At 28.6% G+C, this 18110-nt stretch overlaps 1 long non-coding RNA gene across 1 annotated transcript; it reads left to right on the top strand.

The window, feature by feature from the left end:
* The first annotated feature begins 12071 nt into the window (after window positions 1-12071).
* LOC135949561 (uncharacterized) lies at window positions 12072-17762 on the top strand. Its single transcript, XR_010575877.1, has 2 exons — window positions 12072-12324; window positions 17556-17762. It is a non-coding gene; the product is annotated as an uncharacterized LOC135949561 (long non-coding RNA).
* The last annotated feature ends 348 nt before the right edge of the window (window positions 17763-18110 follow it).

Genomic DNA, 18110 nt, shown 5'->3' with positions numbered 1-18110 from the left:
TTAGTCACGATAAAATGTTTGTTTTCATTTTCTTCAAAATGTTGAGAAATTTGTTATTCCATATTTCATTCATTCATCTAAATTTTTAACTTTTCCTTTCAATGAAATTCTTCTACGGCTTCCCATATTTAATTCACGTGAACACTTGCACAATTATAGCCTGTTTCACAATATCGAATGAAAGATTTCGTTCGCATTTTAAGCGAAAGAAAGCTGATTTTGGATTCCCTAACTTCATGTTTATGTGAATGAATCAGTTTTCTTTCGCTTAGAATGCGAACGAAATCTTTCATTCGATATTCTGAAACAGGCTATAATTGTGCAAGTGAAACAAGCAATTAAAACCACAGAAAAAATTACAGCACCTATTATTAAAGAGAGTAACCATTGAAAACGATACCGTAACGACTTATTTTTACATTCCTTAATACTTTCTGTTCGTTATATTGAGCATACAATTTTGCTCGTTATATCGAGCATACAATTTTTGAAACGTTCGTTAAGAATTTGACCGTGCGTTAAATCGGGTTTTCGTTAAAGTGAGATTCGTACCGGGATTTGCCTGTATTGTATTTTCGGATTGTAAACGGAAATTTTTTTTGACCAAGTGTCAGAAATTAAAGAATTAAGAAATTGTATACATACAGTGAGCCTCAAAAGTGAGTAAACACCAAAAGTTATTTGATTTTTTTTAAGATAATGAAAATCCTGAAATCTATTCATCGATTCAAATTTGAAACTTTCGGTTTGTTGGAGATTGAGTTGAATAATAGATTCGGTTATCAAAAAAAAGATTTAAGTCGGAATATAATGATTTTTATGATCTTAAAAAAATCAAAAAAATCACTGGTGTATACTCACTTCTGAGGCTGTGTGTATGTATGTATCACGAAGGTTTATGTCACGTATGATATATCCTGATTTGGCTCGATATTTTGAACAATAATTTTTCGAATGTACTTATTTTTATATTATTTTTTATATTAAGCACTTCATACACAGAAAAAACTATATTTCAATTCAAACATTTATCACATATTGAACTGGTTTCAATTATTTCATAATTTAATCAAGATTCATGTGTTCAATAACAAAATTTTCTGATATTTTTTATTGAATTTTGAGTTTTGAATTTGATAATTTTGATAATTGAATAAACAATTTTCGTTATTGGTTTAACTTTAAATACAAAAATTATTGAATAGATAATTTACGTAATTGAAAACACATTTTTGTTTTTTCAATTACGAAACAAATCTCCTATAAATCGCTTTCAGAGTCCACAGACCACATGTGAGCTTGAAAATTGTTTGGACGAACAGCCCACATATGAACTGCTGGCACTTTCCGCTCACAGCCCACATATTCAAGCACACCTTCGTAACAATATTTTTAACAAGTAAGAGAGTGTATATTCGTCTGTGCCGAATCTTATATACCCTTCACCAAATTATACTTCAAAATAAAAATTTTAAATATTTTTAGATAAACAAAATTTATATTTTTTTCCAAAGTTGTTTTTTCATTTTTTGGAAAAAAAATTTTTCGAATTGTTTTTTTAAATTTTTCGAATTTTTTTTATAATTTAAAATTTTTTTTTAAATTTTTAAAATTATTAATATATTTTTTCCGATTTTGACCCATTGTAATTCCAACATACTATGGTCTTATATACGTCATTGCAAAGGTCTTTGAAATATCTATCATTAGATATCCATAGGTCAAAAATCGAGGTTTTCCTGATTTTTTCCTTATATCTCAGTCATTTGTGGACCGATTTTCTCGATATAGCAACCGAGCCGGAAGAATTCCGGAGATATTGATGTTTGAATCGTATATGTAAGTTATTTGGTCGCTTCGGAATGTTGATTTCAACAGACAGACAGACGGACATGGCTTAATCCGCTATCTATAAGGATCCAGAATATACATATATACTTTATAGTGTCGGAAATGAAAAATGTAGAAATTAAAAACGGAATGACAAACTTATATACATATACCCTTCACACGAAGGTGAAGGGTATAAAAATGGTATCAAAGTTTTTCATAAATATGTTTGAATAAGCTTTAGAAAAACGGGTTAACAGTCTTACAAAAACCGGTTTGTTAAAAAACCGAAACCGGTGGAGTTTACAAATATGAAAAAATCGGTTTTCGGTTTTGGATACTCTAGTGTCCAACCTTCTTCGGATTTCCATTCACTTATTTTCAAGTTTTTTGTTCATTATTATAAAATATTCATAAATTACTATTGGTAGGAAAAAAAGTAGTTGTAAGTCCCCTTTTTGTTGATTCTAACTCACTAATTTCATGATTATTATAATTAATTTCAAAAATAGTTCTCTCTTTCGATTATATACCATTTACACAAACCAAACACTAGTAGTGTTTGGGTTCTTTTGGTTTTTCATTGAAAAACTACTAAAATTACTTTTGTCAAAAGCTGATTTTTTATGATAACTCAATAAAAACTACTAAACCAATAACTTCCATCCCTGGCTTTTCGTACTATTGAGAATTTATACAATATATTGAATGATGAATGCATTACGAAGCCAGAGCAGTAAATAAAAGTGTTCACCATGTTTAATGTGATTTCGTTATAAGCAGCAAGTTAAGTCCCATATTATAGCCACTCTACACACAGAAAATGAAGTTAGGAAATGTTCAAAATTTCCTTAGTTAAATAATATACCAGCTGTATGTCTCGTGTTTTTCAACAAAGGCAATACATCTCGAAGCATACTCCAGTTTATCCTCGGACGCATTTCCTGTAGCATTCGCCAGGTTTCAAAATGCCTTATGTCTGCAAATGGTACGAATGGCATAGGTGCAATACTTCATAAAAGATCATTTAAATCTATTACAGAGCAATATGAAATTTTGGGATTCGAGAGGGAGTTCATTCGGTGCTCAAATGTTAAATTGTGTAGAGTTTTCGACTCTTCTGGTTCGAATAGTAAGTGTGCTCAACTCCGGGTTCATATCCCTAGCTTCAAGGCACTTTCCAAGAGGAGTTTAATTGTATTCGCTACAGAACTACATGCCGACAACATTACGACTATTAACCATCGATTACGGCTACGATGGAAAACTGAATATCTCCATGAGTGTCACAAGCGTTATAAATGTAAAAATCCACAACAAAATCTGCTGCAGCATCTTAAAATATTGGACAATATATGGCTATTGTGCAAACATTTTGTAAATAATTCATTAGATAATACAATTAAAAAGCAACAAGTTGCGTCATATGCAATTTTATAATTATATTCTGAATGAAAAAAGATTGAAAAGAAACTTCATTATCGAAGTTAATTCAGGTATGAATGGATTCCGAATTAAGATTTTAGTGAATTCAGTTCAAATTTAATTAATTAATTCGAAGCTCTGGTTTAGAAGATATACGCATTCAGAATTTATAGGATTTTACAGCCTAAGATCCTAATTTTCAAAAATACCTTCTACATAAGGAGAGGGAAACCTATAGACCTTCCAAAAGGTTTGGTAGAAACATGAAATTCGTTTGTGCTGGGCGATGTTGAATCAGCCAGACACTCAGTAACGTTACTCTTTAATATATCATGAATTCCATCAGATATCACACGCAGAGAAAAAATATAGTTGGGCATGGTTACTGTAACCATTTCAATATTGTTACAAGTTTTTTAACTATATTATAGTCACAGTAACCATTTACACGATTGTGGTAACCATAATATGGTTAATTTTCGATCCACATGATTGTATAAACCATATATATGGTTACAGTAAATAAATATATGTTTGTGACAACCATTCATATGATGAAGGACTTACCATATTATCATAATTATTGGTTGAATTTCAAATACAAAAATTATTGAATAGATAATTTTCGTAATTGAAAACACATTTTTATTATTTTTTGTGTTTCAATTACGAAAATTATCTATTCAATAATTTTTGTATTTGAAATTCAACCAATAACGAAAATTGTATATTCAATTGTCAAAATAATTAAATTCAAAACTCAAAATTCAATAGAAAATATCAAGAAATTTTGTTTTTGAGCAAATGAATACTTGATTTAATTATGAAATAATTGAAACCAGTTCAATATATGATAAATGTTTGAATTGAAATATAATTTTTTCTGTGTATGTATGTATATATTTTTAATTGGTTTTCAAAACCCAAAATTGTTTGGTATCAGCTGGTCTACTTTCCTTTCGCATTGGAATTATTAGGGCTGAAATTTCTTGTTGCACAGTGTAATAGACATAATAAATTTGCAAAACTTAAAATACATAACTTAATGAAATTGGATTTCAAATCCGCAGCCATTACACAGAAAAAATTATATTTCAATTCAAACATTTATCCCATATTTAACTGGTTTCAATTATTTCATAATTAAATCAAGTATTCATTTGCTCAAAAACAAAATTCCTTGATATTTTCTATTGAATTTTGAGTTTTGAATTTGATTATTTTGACAATTGAATATACAATTTTCGTTATTGGTTGAATTTCAAATACAAAAATTATTGAATAGATAATTTTCGTAATTGAAACACAAGAAATAACAAAAATGTGTTTTCAATTACGAAAATTATCCATTCAATAATTTTTGTATTTGAAATTCCACCAATAACGAAAATTGTATATTCAATTATCAAATTTATCAAATTCAAAACTTAAAATTCAATAGAAAATATCAAGCAATTTTGTTTTTGAGAAAATGAATACTTGATTTAATTATGAAATAATTGAAACCAGTTCAATTTGTGACAAATATTTGAATTGAAACGGTTTAAGAAATAGTTTTTTCTGTGTAAACAGAAAATTTAAACTGTTAGTGTCTAAAAATATGCCCAAACACAAAAACTACAAAAGAAATTAATTTTATAGGTGATAATGCGGTAGAATGCCGCATAAATATAATTTTGGCAACACCCCTACAATTTTTCGGATAACACACTTAAAAACTCTTAAATATGGCAGAAGAAGAATAAAAATCAGTCGAACTGTTTTTTTTTTTTGATTTGATTATTATTTACAGATGGTTCTTTTCTTGCTGGAGTGACTTTAGACTTTTGTACATTCTTATCGCTGTATTTAGATCATTGTCGGAATTTCTCATAATGACCCTTCATCTGCTCTACTTTACTCTAGAGTAGACCAAACCGGCAACTACTCGTGAGTAAGTAAGTACCAACCAACCAACCAACCAACAACTCTACTTGTCTCATTTTGTAAAAGATTGCAAAATACAAAATGTATTTGTTGAATGCACAAATGTTGACCAACGGATTTTGATTGTGTTGTTGGAAAATTATAAAAAACACACATAGTATCTACAAAAAAACAATAATTCCTTAAGTTTTCTTTGTATTCATTTCGATTTTACACCATATAAAATAAAACAAAAATACTTCGTCGGAAAACAATAGACGAAGAAAGGATCTTTTGTTATACTAATATTATTGTCCATTCGTATTGCACCCCAAGATACCAGTCACTACCAGTAGTCAATCGTATGGGTACAAATACAACAAACAGACGAACAAATAAATGTTTCCCTGGGTGAACAAACTTGTTTTCTTTTCGAATTAAAATGCAGGAAAGCAAAAAAAAAAAACAACCTAAAATGAAAATAAAAGTTCATAGATCTTTGGGATGCATCATTGCTGCATTATTTAGATGCCGTTTTATTAAATTCTCGTATGTGTGTTCCATTGAATCTTTATTAGATCGCATTATCCGTGTGATGTGTGTAATTTGTCCGAGAGATAAAAGATGAAATACCGACTCGCTGACTGACTGGTTGCTTGGTTAGCTGACTGACTGTTTCATTCATTTCATTATTTTGATAATAAAAAGATCGAGAATTGCTTAACAAAAAAAAAAAAACACAAATCAAGAAAACTTTCATCAATGCAGAACAAAAACTAAATTTATTACTAAAAACAACATCTTCTGAGAAACAAAAAATAACATTGAAATCACAGTGGTTCAAGAAGAAATATTATTGTAGTGTAATATACTTGTTTTATTATCATTCTGTTGGCTTTATCCATATAAAATATACTACAAATAATTTTAACTACCAAACGTAATAATTTCCTAAAGGCTAGGTTAGTTAGCTGGTAATCGAAATCTTGATTTAACGTAATACTTTACTGCAATTGTAGAACATTAACGAATCTTCATATCAATATGAAGTTTTGACCTCGATTCAGTTATGGTCCGAACTGTACAGAATTTGGTTTCCTAAAACCGGTCCTCATAAAGGTTGTTAGACAGATTTAGGTTAATATAAAACATGTTTGTATCCAATTTCATCACGATATTAATTATTATAAGACAATTATGATTGTTTAAGTAATTTTCTGAGAGGGACATTGTTTCCCAATGTTCCCCATACTTTACAGTATAATTTCAGAATACATACTTACAACTAATTTGTGTAAAATTTTATGAGGATTGTCGCATAATCAAAATTTTCAATACTAAACAAACCTCGTCAATAGAGAGTAATTAGTCTCAGGGCATTAGTCTCTAACTTTTTGAATGAAACGCAGTTTTTGGATTGTGAGATGATTTCATAATGCAGTCAAATCCCTTTCCGCCATGCCAATTCCCGGGACTAAATCCGGAGAATAGGGTGGATGTCTGTAACTTACTAACTGTTGTAAATTAATGTCTAAGAGAATTCTTAATGTCAGTGTTATATTGTAGAATTTTATGGGAGATATTTTTGTGTAAGTTCTTAACCCTCTAGCTCCTCTCTTTAGGGGTCAATTTGACCCTTTTTTGTAGAAAATTTAAAAAAGTCCTTTGAAAGGTCATTTAAGGATTAAAATATGCTACGAAAATTTTTGTCGGAAAATTTCAGTGTGGGTCACCAATGATACCAAAGTTGTAAATAAAGCAAAATTACACGCCACTTGGGTCTCAAATTGATTAAAAATATTTGTTTTATGATGTAAAATTTCGGGATGTTTTCTAAATATTTCATTAAATTTTTAACTAATTTATCCATTATTTGCACCACCACCTCAGTTTCAACAAAATTTAAGTATTAAAATATTCTACGAAAAATTTTTCCGGAAAAGATACCAATGTTGTAAATAAAGCTCTTTACGCTTAATTAGCAAAATTACACGCCAATTTGGGTTTCAAATTTCTTAAAAAAATCACCAAAAATCTATTTATTATCCGATTTTTTTTTAATTTTGCTCGATCTTTTTTTTAAATTTTTAGATATGAAGGGCCTACGGTGGTTCGAATTTTTTTGCAGATCTTCTCTAGGACTATTTATATTTTAAATATCAGCTCATACGGATCATAAATAGATTTTTGGTGATTTTTTAAGAAATTTGAGACCCAAATTAAGCATAAAGAGCTTTATTTACAACATTGGTATCTTTTCCGGAAAAATTTTTCGTAGAATATTTTAATACTTAAATTTTGTTGAAACTGAGGTGGTGGTGCAAATAATGGATAAATTAGTTAAAAATTTAATGAAATATTTAGAAAACATCCCGAAATTTTACATCATAAAAAAAATATTTTTTTATATGTAAATTAATCTTTTATGTAATTAAATCTTATTTCTTAATACACATTTGAATCTAACAACATCAATAGAAATGCTTCATTAGCGATTTTTAAATATCGCGTTAGAGGAATTGTCTAAGTTGCAAATTTGAATACCAAAGTAAGCAAATATAACAAAAAATATTAGGATCTTTAATACCGCATCTCATCTTACTAGCCATAATATAATAAGAGAAATTATATTTATAAAATAAAAAAAAAACAGAATATTAAAGCTAATTTCTATTTTTAACTCTTTAAGTTTAAAACGATTGCATTTTTACTTTAATCAAGGTTAGTTTATTACAAAAAGTAAGAAAAAATAAATCATAACCTAAAAAACTCCCCCAAGATGTTTTGTGGAGTGAAGTGGTTTTTGGCGGTTTGTATTAAAAATAACTATGATACAAATTTTTGTTTTGTATAAAATTTTTGTGAAATCGAATATTTTTGACTATATTTTCTGACCAAACAACCGAAATAGCAAAGTAAAACTGAATTAGATGAACAATAAACACGTGTGCTTTTTTATTGAATTCGTGACAGTTTCTTAAAAAAATTGATTTTTACAATATTTTCAAATTAATATATTTATCTAACCAGAGCACCCTGACGGCAAAGTTCTGCAAAAAATCATAAATGATGACTTCAGAAAATATAATTGTTTAGCAAAATGGCAATAGATGCCAATAAACCATGTTTTAAAGATTATAAAAAATGTGGTTAGTAAAGTGACCACTCAACCGCAAAGAGTTAAGTCGTTCGCTGTCAATTACAGAAAAACAGACCCTTATCTAATATAAATATTGATTGCATAAGAACAAGTAGATTTTTCTTATCATATAAAAAAAATCGAAGATATTTTATGATAACGCTAATTGAACCATTTTACCAAAATCAAACTTATAAGGATGAAAATAGTTAATTTTCATCATTCTTGCGATATCACCAATACATTCTGAAATTTAGATAACCAAAATTGATGTCAAAGAAAAGATAATTTTATGTAGAAACTAGTACAAAAATGCTTCTTCAATTTTAGTCTCCTTTCATACAATTTTTAACCAATAAGAAGAAAAAAGAAAACACAGTATAACCAAACAAATTAAAAATGACTTGTTTTAAAAACAAGAACTGTCCATAAAAATAGTAAAAGATAGTTTTGAAAATGAAATGTATCAATTACATTTTTCGCTGCATCAAACCAAAATCTCAATTTTGTTCCTCTGTGGTATGTATGTTCAAGTCATTTTCTGAGGGGGGGGGGGGGACCTTGTATGGAGACTAGGGATAATTTTCGCCTTTATAGTATAATTTCAGATTACTTGGAATTAAATTGTGCAAAATTGTATCAGTAAATCAACATATTTATGACTACTCCAACAGTATTCCGGGGAACATTTGCTTAGTATTAAAAATACCTTGTCAACAGACAGTATTTGTGGAAAATTTCAGCAACGTCCAATTTCATCAAATCGATTAGAAAGAAAATGGAAATTGGAGATAAATTGACAGGTCCACTTCTCGAAATTAATTTATCGCAAAATTTTGATTTCATCAAATCGATTAGATAGAAAATTAGCCTCGCCACTGAATTTATGTAAAAACAGTAGTGTATAAATTGCCCGAATCGATGACAGATTTTCAAAGTCAATTTGGATAATTTGGTAAAGTTGTTCAAATTCAGTCTATTCATGATGATTTTCAAGACAGCTCGTTTGACAAAAAATACTTTCGTAAGTTCTATCGGGCTTAAAATATTTTTTAATAGTTATGATTCCATGTTTTAGTTGAGTTTTATAATGTTGCAATCTTGAGACCTTATTCCAAAATCTATTAAAAAATAATAAAAGTAGAAATTAATTCCTAATAAAATAATAACATTACAAATTACTGCTTTTGTTTTCTTAAGATTTGTACTTATGTTCGATTATTTTAAATTGAATTTTTTCCTTGATTATTTGAATGACAAACCTAGTATACACCTCAAGCGCGATATCATAAAAATATTAACAGTCCGTTTCACGATCACGTTCGAAAAAGAGAGCAACCGATACAGAAATTAGATTCCTCTACATTTATAAAACACATTCGTACGATTGATTAGATTACAGACCATTAAAGTTACTTCTAGATTAAGAAAACTTATGTCGAAACGAAGCTACTTCTCTGCTAATGATAAGAGGTCTGATGACTCCTGTATAAGTTCTCTTAACGAAACATTAGAGTTACTTTCCTAGTTGTCTGGTAAACTCTGTGATACAGACAACAATGGACTATAAACCTACGAATATCATCAGATTTGGCGAAGGGTAAAAGAACTGTTCAATTTGGAACAATTCAATTCGATGTAAGCCCTATGGAAACCTAAACATAACATCACGTTAAGGGAACTCCTGCAGATGTACAAATATGAACTAAGAATGTATGTATGTAGGTATTATTACCGTCCAAAATTAATTGATATATTTCGTCCAAAAAATGGGTTTATGTAAGGATAACACCGATGATGCAATGAGGAGGAGGGCAACACGTTCCACTTTCACTGAAAATGCGTTGCATTATCTCGTTTTAAATGTTTTGCATCTTATTTCTTTCAGAATCTTGAATAATTAAGTGGTATAAATTAACTGAGGATGGTGAAATACATACAATTTAATAAACTATATGGAAAAGAACTAAGTGCTCTACTATGGAAGTTTACTTAGTTAACGTCTATTGTCAAGTAAACTTTACTGCACCCGACAATGTCTCTCCCTCTCTCTCTCTCTCTATGAGGAGTCGCTTTGGATCAGCATATTTGGTCTTGTGAATGGATACAGATCTCTGTGTAGCAATCTTCTTACCTAACCTACGCTCGCCGAGATACCGGAATTTGTAGCAAAACTCTTCGTTAAGTTCATCATTCGTAGAATTAATGAAACCGAAATCAGATTTATTTCGAATTGTGTTCGAGATTCCTTGCCTAAGAGCTATGATGTAGTGCTTTTCATCTGAAATTTAGCTGCGTATGTTTTCCAATAAAACCACTGTATATTGAAGAAGATGTTCTATTGCTGTTTTCAACACAAATACGTAGAGTGCAATGACCAGAAAGTGATATTTTACTTCCTTAATTGTTGTTGCTTTTGTTTATTCTTGAATTGTGTCTGGTCTGATTACTTTACTCATACAAGTCTATTGGATGCATAAATACTCGAAAATAAAATATCAAAACACTCAAATAATCGCACATAAATATGTGTAAACAAAAAGAGATTTTTGAAAATTCCATAACATAATGAAAGTTTATATGTTGGTACTTGAAAACAAAATAAAATTAATAAGAAAGAACATTTAGGAGATGCTAAAAAAAATCTCAAAATCAAAAACAAAAATCAACATTAAATCACATTAACAAAAAACAATTTAACAACATTGTAAACGAAAAACCAGCTGTTGCCAATAAATTCACAAGATTTGTTTTCCATTATGTTTACAAAGGATGTGGCACATTGAACGTATCTATGTTGTAAATGCAACAGCGACTGCGACTACGAAGTCTAGGTCTGCTGGATAAAATTACAAGTGTGTTCAAGGTCATTACATGGAATCACAGCCAGCATCTCTGGCAGTTCATTACTCTTTCGTCCAGTTACCCCAAAACGAAGCAAATAGTTAAAATTCAGAAATATGTATATTCGCAAACTGTTTGTCTGTCTGTCGGTACGGTACACCTGGTGTTATGTATTAAATACTTAAATAGTTGCAAGATAATGAGAAATTGTTCTTATTCGCTTTGTTCTCTTGGTTCTATTTTATTATTATTTTACTTTAAGTTTAGCTATACCTTCCATACAGATCAGGGATCGATGGATGGATGGATGGTTGGCTGGTTAGTTGGTTAGTTGTTTTGCATTGTTGTTGACCAAGTAGTGTAAATACAAGTTGCTGACCTTTTTGAGTGCATCATTCGAAATGATGGAAAGCAACAACTGAAGCAGGGAACAAACAAAAGTGTTCAACAACCAACATTCAATGACACTCCCTTGTGCCTTTAGTAATATGTTTAAGTTATTTAAAGGATCACAACAATGCAATCGCTGCGAGACAAACCCTTTTCTTTATTTTTTCTTTTCAGTTTTGCTTTTGCTTCGTACGAGAATCTGAGTGTTTGCAAGTATCTTCTGTCTTTTCAGATTCTTCATTCTAAAACTTGTACTATCAATTATCAGCCAGCCACCACTGCTACGGCTACTGCTGACTGCAATCCCTTAACTTTTTTCTTGCGTTTCTTACCGATTCCTTTTGTTTTGTTCCTTTAACTTGCCCAGTTGAATGTAAGAAAGTTGTGGCAAAATGCACTCCATATAAAATGCAAATAGTGATTCAAATTTTTACTCAATTCTAGTATGTCTGTTGGATTGTTTTTGTTTTCCATCAGTTTTCTACTCCTCGGAGTTTGTGTATAAATATGGGTTGTCATCTCCTGATACATCATTCAGTGTTTTGTGTTGAGACCGTTCAGAGTTTTTTGTTTGGAGATTTATTTTTTTATTTACCGGACATTTGTTCGCGTTACGTTTTTCTGGTAATCGCAACATCAATCATCTTCATCATTATCATCATAATTTACAAAATTTAAAGGATCGGATCAAATACCAATTCTTCCAAGCTTTGTGACAGAAAAACAACAAAGAACAGATTATGGATTAAATATACAAATAAGTGTTTTTTGTCTGTCTGGAGCATTCAAAGGTATTATCTGATTTCGATTTTAAACAATAATTGATCTGTATCAAATGCTATGAAAAAGTGCCTAGTGTTAGTTTTAATTAAGGCAAATAAATTAAAAATTAAAACAAAATTCACTTAAAAACCCAGTGTTGAAGTGCAATAAATAACATTTTAATCCGAAAGCTTATTAAGATAATTGAAAACAACATATCAACGTTTTGTTGAGTGAAAAACACTTCAGTTATATTTAAAAATTCGTAATATTTTAAAAACTGTAAGACAGTAGAAAATATCTTTGACCACTGTCAAAATTACGGCAGTCGTGTGATCATGGCTTTCAATGTCTAGCTTGAAATTATATTATTATAATTTCTCAAGCGAAAGCGGTAATCCGGTCCTAGATTGAAATCCCCAAAGTGAACCCGTGTTTTTAAAATCAAATCCAGCTTGAACAAAATATTTAGTTTCTTTTTTATATGGATTTGGGCTCTCTGAATCCAAAAATTATGTTGAAAAAGCTATGTTTTAGGTTTTCTTTTCGCGTTACAGTTGGGTCTACATTAGGGTGGCCCTTAATATACCAAAGTTGGATTTTTGTAAATCGGTTGGGGTTAAGATGTGCCGCAAACCCTCTGCAGTTTTGAGATGCATTTACAAGGGGAAAAACTTAAATTTTTCAGTTTTTGTAAAAATGTTGCCATTAAAAAATTACTTTTACAATTTAATTTGAAAGAATAGAAACGTGTACGTAATTGTCGTTCTAATGAGACATAAAAAACATAAATTGGTTAAAAAGTGTTAAAGTTATTAAAAATTCCCCAGGCCATTAACGTGTCTCAGGCCACTAGAACAAGAAATGTAGGAACAAAATTAACATATTTTGAGAAATATTAAAATAAAAGCTAATTTTTACTTAAAATATATCCATATTTATTTGTATACTAGTTATTGTCTTCGTACACAGAAAAAATTATATTTCAATTCAAACATTTATCACATATTGAACTGGTTTCAAATATTTCATAATTGAATCAAGTATTCATGTGCTCAAAAAAAAATTTCTGATATTTTCTATTGTATTTTGAGTTTTGAATTTGATAATTTTGACAATTGAATATACAATTTTCGTTATTGGTTGAACTTTAAATACAAAAATTATTGAATAGATAATTTTCGTAATTAAAACACAAAAAATATCAATTACGAAAATTATCTATTCAATAATTTTTATATTTAAAGTTCAACCAATAACGAAAATTGTCAGTTTCAAAACTCAATTTTTAAAAATTTTGTTAAACAAATTTCAGATTTTTTTTTAATATAATAGGGAATAAAAATATGAAAAATGTATGACAATACCTCTTATAGTTTTTCCGTATCTGAGACTTGAATTTTGAGATTTTCGAGAAAAAATAATTTTTTGGCCATATTTTGGAGAATGAGCTCAATTTTCTTACAAATATTAAGCATTTTAAGTAGAACCTATTCAGAATATTATAGTCCAGATAATTCTAAATATACTTTGAAAGTTTTACTAAAATTGGAAAACGATAAACTTAAAAGGTCAAATTTTTCAATATTTCTAATGGAAAGGTATATTATATAAACAATTTCTAAATTAAAAAATACATATATTTTTTACTGACAAAATCTTGGAACACAAGATTAAATTTATGAGTTTACCGCTAAAAATAGAAATAATACAAAAGGATGGTGGAATGAGAGACACATCTCCTATAAGTAGTCTTAGAAGATAAGCATAACTATTATTAGTCTTTTGTTTTGGCAATCTGTATAATATTAATAAAATTTTGGAAATATTTTTTTATTTGAGAAACAACTTTAATGTAAGCATTTAATAAAAGCTAATTTTAATGTCTATATAAGTTTTGAAGTTTTTGCTCATTTGCTACAATAATGTCATAACTCAAAATCCGGGTGTTTTGAACTGAGTAATACAAAATATGCGCCTTTCATTAGTCTTTCATATAGTTTTAACAGTTTTAAAAAAGTCAATTATTATTTGTATGAGAGTGTTTTTTTTTGTTGTAAACGTCAAAATTAAAATTCATGTTTTCTCGTATATTTGACAAGTAAAAAATTGGGTTAAATACAGATTAGAAAGATATTAATATCTACCATTTAAATCAGGTTTTATTTCTGAAATCGCATGATTTGTTGAAAATTTATTTAAAAAATAGTAAAATGTCATAAAACATTCAAAGTCGTTTTTCTCGAAACGACTTTTTTTGAATTATGACGTTTTTGCAGCAAATGAGCGAAATGAACTATAAGTTAGTTAGACATTTTGAAAAAAAAAATATGAGTAATTAAACTTCTCGCTCTTCTCTGATGAACACCAAGCGATCAAAAAATTATTTAATATTGTATGAGAGCAAGTTGTAGGCTCTTATAAATTTTTTTTATAATGTTGCCCAGTTATGTATTTAATTTGAATGTTTTTTTAGAAATGGGAAAAGTACTTTAGGAAATTTGTGTGGAAATTTTTAAAAACTAGTAAAAAATTTGTTAAGGAAATATTTAATCGATTTGAAATTTATTATCGTTTATTATTACATCGTTATCTTGAGACTCCTTAAAAATTTGTAAAAAATGGACTTATCACGTTTGCGCACTCAGTTAACGATATATAGTATTAAAATTTTAAATATATAAATATTTAATACCATACAAGAGTACAATTCGTAAATCCAAAAAAGGAAACAACATTATTTTATTACCATTGCACTGTGGTTCCAAATTCATATCTATCTAGACAAAATAATTTGGATTTGTGGTCTCTGAATCTGTATTACTTAATATTACTGAATATATTTACTAAACAATATTAAAATTAAAAATTTTTAAAAATCTAGTGAAATGTTATTGTAACAAAAACAAAACACATACAATTTTGTGAAAATGAGCGGATTCAATTAATTGTGAATAAATTCGAAAAGAATCAATCGATTTTCATGATCGATATCTCATTTTGTTGCTATTATATGTGTCTTTGCGATAAAGCAATAAACCTAAACAATTTCCCTATTTTCACGTAAAAATATATTTTTTCCTTCAATTTGTTATTATAACTCCAAAACTACGAAACACAATAAATAACCGGATGTATTTAATGGAAATAAATGATAACAGACTACAATTTTCTTTAATGTCACAAAAATTGGTAAATAATAAATCCAAAATGTTAATGGAAAAATGGGCCGTTCTTTCTAATGATGCGTATTGATGAACTAAAATGGAACAGTTTGGAAAAATTATTTTAATAATGTCTTCTGTTCCTTACTAGAGATCGAAAATGTCAAAATCAATGTAATTTGAACAAAGCAAAGTTTCCAAACATTATTTGAACTTTAACTTTTTTTTAATAATTTTCTGTAATAATTTTAAAAACTTTTTGTTTTCAAATCTATTATTCAGGCCTATTTAATGTTCATGAAATACCAATAAGGATCATTACATATTAAGGACAAAGAAAGTAAAAACATTCAGCATAACTTCAAAATCCTTAAGTCGATTTTAAGTCCATACAATTGACTATTATTTTGAATATCAAATTTCAATTATAATTTAAAATGTTGTTTTATTATTATAAAATAAGCTTTTTGTTTTGAACTTTTATGAACATTTTTTTTTAGGTACGAAAAAAAACAAAAGTTCACTTTTTTATATTTCAGATAAATAATACTGTCCAACAGCATTTTCAGAGTTATATTGTGGAATTTATTTACGAGATAACTGTCAGCAAGTTGTTATGATTTGTATTTTATAGCAAAAACAGATGATATTTAAAAATATAGTATCTAAAAATAAAAAAAATATAGTATCATAGTATCTAAAATACCAAAAAAAAAACGAGTAGAATTAAAAAAAACAAGTAAGAGAGCTATATTCGGCTATGCCGATCTTATATACCCTTCAACAAATTATACTTTAAAATAAAATAAATTTTTTAAAATATTTTTAGGTAAACAATATTTCATTTTTTTTTAATTGTTTTTCAAATTTTTTTTTTTTTGAAATTGTTTTTTAATTTTTTTTAAAAAAAGTTTTTTCCAAATTTTTTAAAAAAATTTTTTTTTTGTAAAAAAAATGTATGACAAAAAAATTTTTTGTTGAAAAAAAAAATTCGGGTTAAGATATATTTTTCCCGATTTTGACCCATTGTAGGTCCAACTTACTATGGTCTTATCTACATCGTTGCAATGGACTTTGAAATATCTATCATTAGATATCCATATTAATGACTTAGTAATCCAGATATATATAAAAAAATAGGTAAAAAATCGAGGTTGTCTCGGTTTTTTGCTCATATCTCCGTTATTTATGGACCGATTTTGCTGATTTTAAATAGCAAACTTCTCGAAAGCATGTGTGATAGAATTATTGATGATTTGGATCCCGAAGATATCTGGGCTCTTCAGAAAATTGATTTCAACAGACAGACAGGCGGACATGGCTTAATCGACTCCGCTATCTATAAGGATTCAGAATATACATATATACTTTATAGGGTCGAAAATGAAAAATGTGGAAATTAAAAACGGAATGACAAACTTATATATAAACTTCTCACGAAGGTGAAGGGTATAAAAATAAACCTAAATATCACTTGAACTAAAAGAGGTAACTTACATATGAATATGAATGTTTTTTGTAGATCTCCTTAAGGACTATTTATATTTTTACATTTTTGGCGATTTTTTAAGAAACGTGAGACCCGAGGTGGCGTGTAATTTTGCTAATTAAGCGTAAAGAGCTTAATTAGCAAAAAGTCCTTTTTGAAAGGACTTTTTTGGATTTTCTCGAAAAAGGGTCAAATTGACCCCTAAAGAGAGGCGAGAAGAGGGTTAAGATCATTCAGAATTATAGGGTCGCTATTCTGTTCCATCAAAACGTCTCAATTTGTTGGACAGTGTAATTATTCTAGCAGACCTAATTATCCACCAAATTATTGAAATTGCATTCTAGCATTGATAAATACAATGTTCTGAAGACATATTTTCATATTCGAAAACCTTATAATAAAAAATATTATCAATTAATTTAAAAATACTGATCAATTAAACTTTAAATTGAGTTATGACAACAAAAATCCGTTATTAACCAGTTAACAACATATGATCAAATGTTTCTTGTTTCTACCGATCCGGAAGCGACCAGTCTTAAATTTTTTTAAATCGTTGGTTTTCATTTTCTTCTATAAATTTTAAAATTTGTTTATCTTCTTTCAGATGGTTCCCGATTTCCAACAATCTCCAGTGTCCCCGTGTGTTAAGCAAAGGTGATACATGAAACTCTCAAGGGATGCTCAATGCTCAACACTGAATCGCCCAACGATGCTGGGATACTTCAAACGATGTTTCGATCATTAAACAAAATTTTAAATGTTGTTAATAGTTTAGGTTAAATCAATAAAAAATTGCAATAGGCGTAAAAAATGTTTGCTGGCCCAGCAGCAAAGTGTTGTGTGTTTTTTCTGAATGGAATGTAGGGGTATTTCGTTAAATTATTTCTGGTCACCATCTCTTTAACATAACATTTAATTGTTGTTATGGAATGGAAATATTGAAACTGTTTGATATTTTTAACACCACAAATGTGGAAAAAGACTTCCGCATAACATAGTTAGATGCCATGTTTTTGCTCTGAATATAAATTAATCACGTTTAAATTTAATTAAAATATTTATAATAAATTAAATATTTCGGTTTTGTGAATTGTTTATAAAAATAACCAAAAAATAATAGTAATTATTGTATGGACAAAACGCTGAAACGGTACTATTC

The sequence above is a fragment of the Calliphora vicina genome, chromosome 1 (genome assembly GCF_958450345.1).
Source record: "Calliphora vicina chromosome 1, idCalVici1.1, whole genome shotgun sequence".
In the NCBI taxonomy this organism is placed as follows: domain Eukaryota; kingdom Metazoa; phylum Arthropoda; class Insecta; order Diptera; family Calliphoridae; genus Calliphora; species Calliphora vicina.
This window is presented reverse-complemented; position numbering and strand designations above follow the sequence as displayed.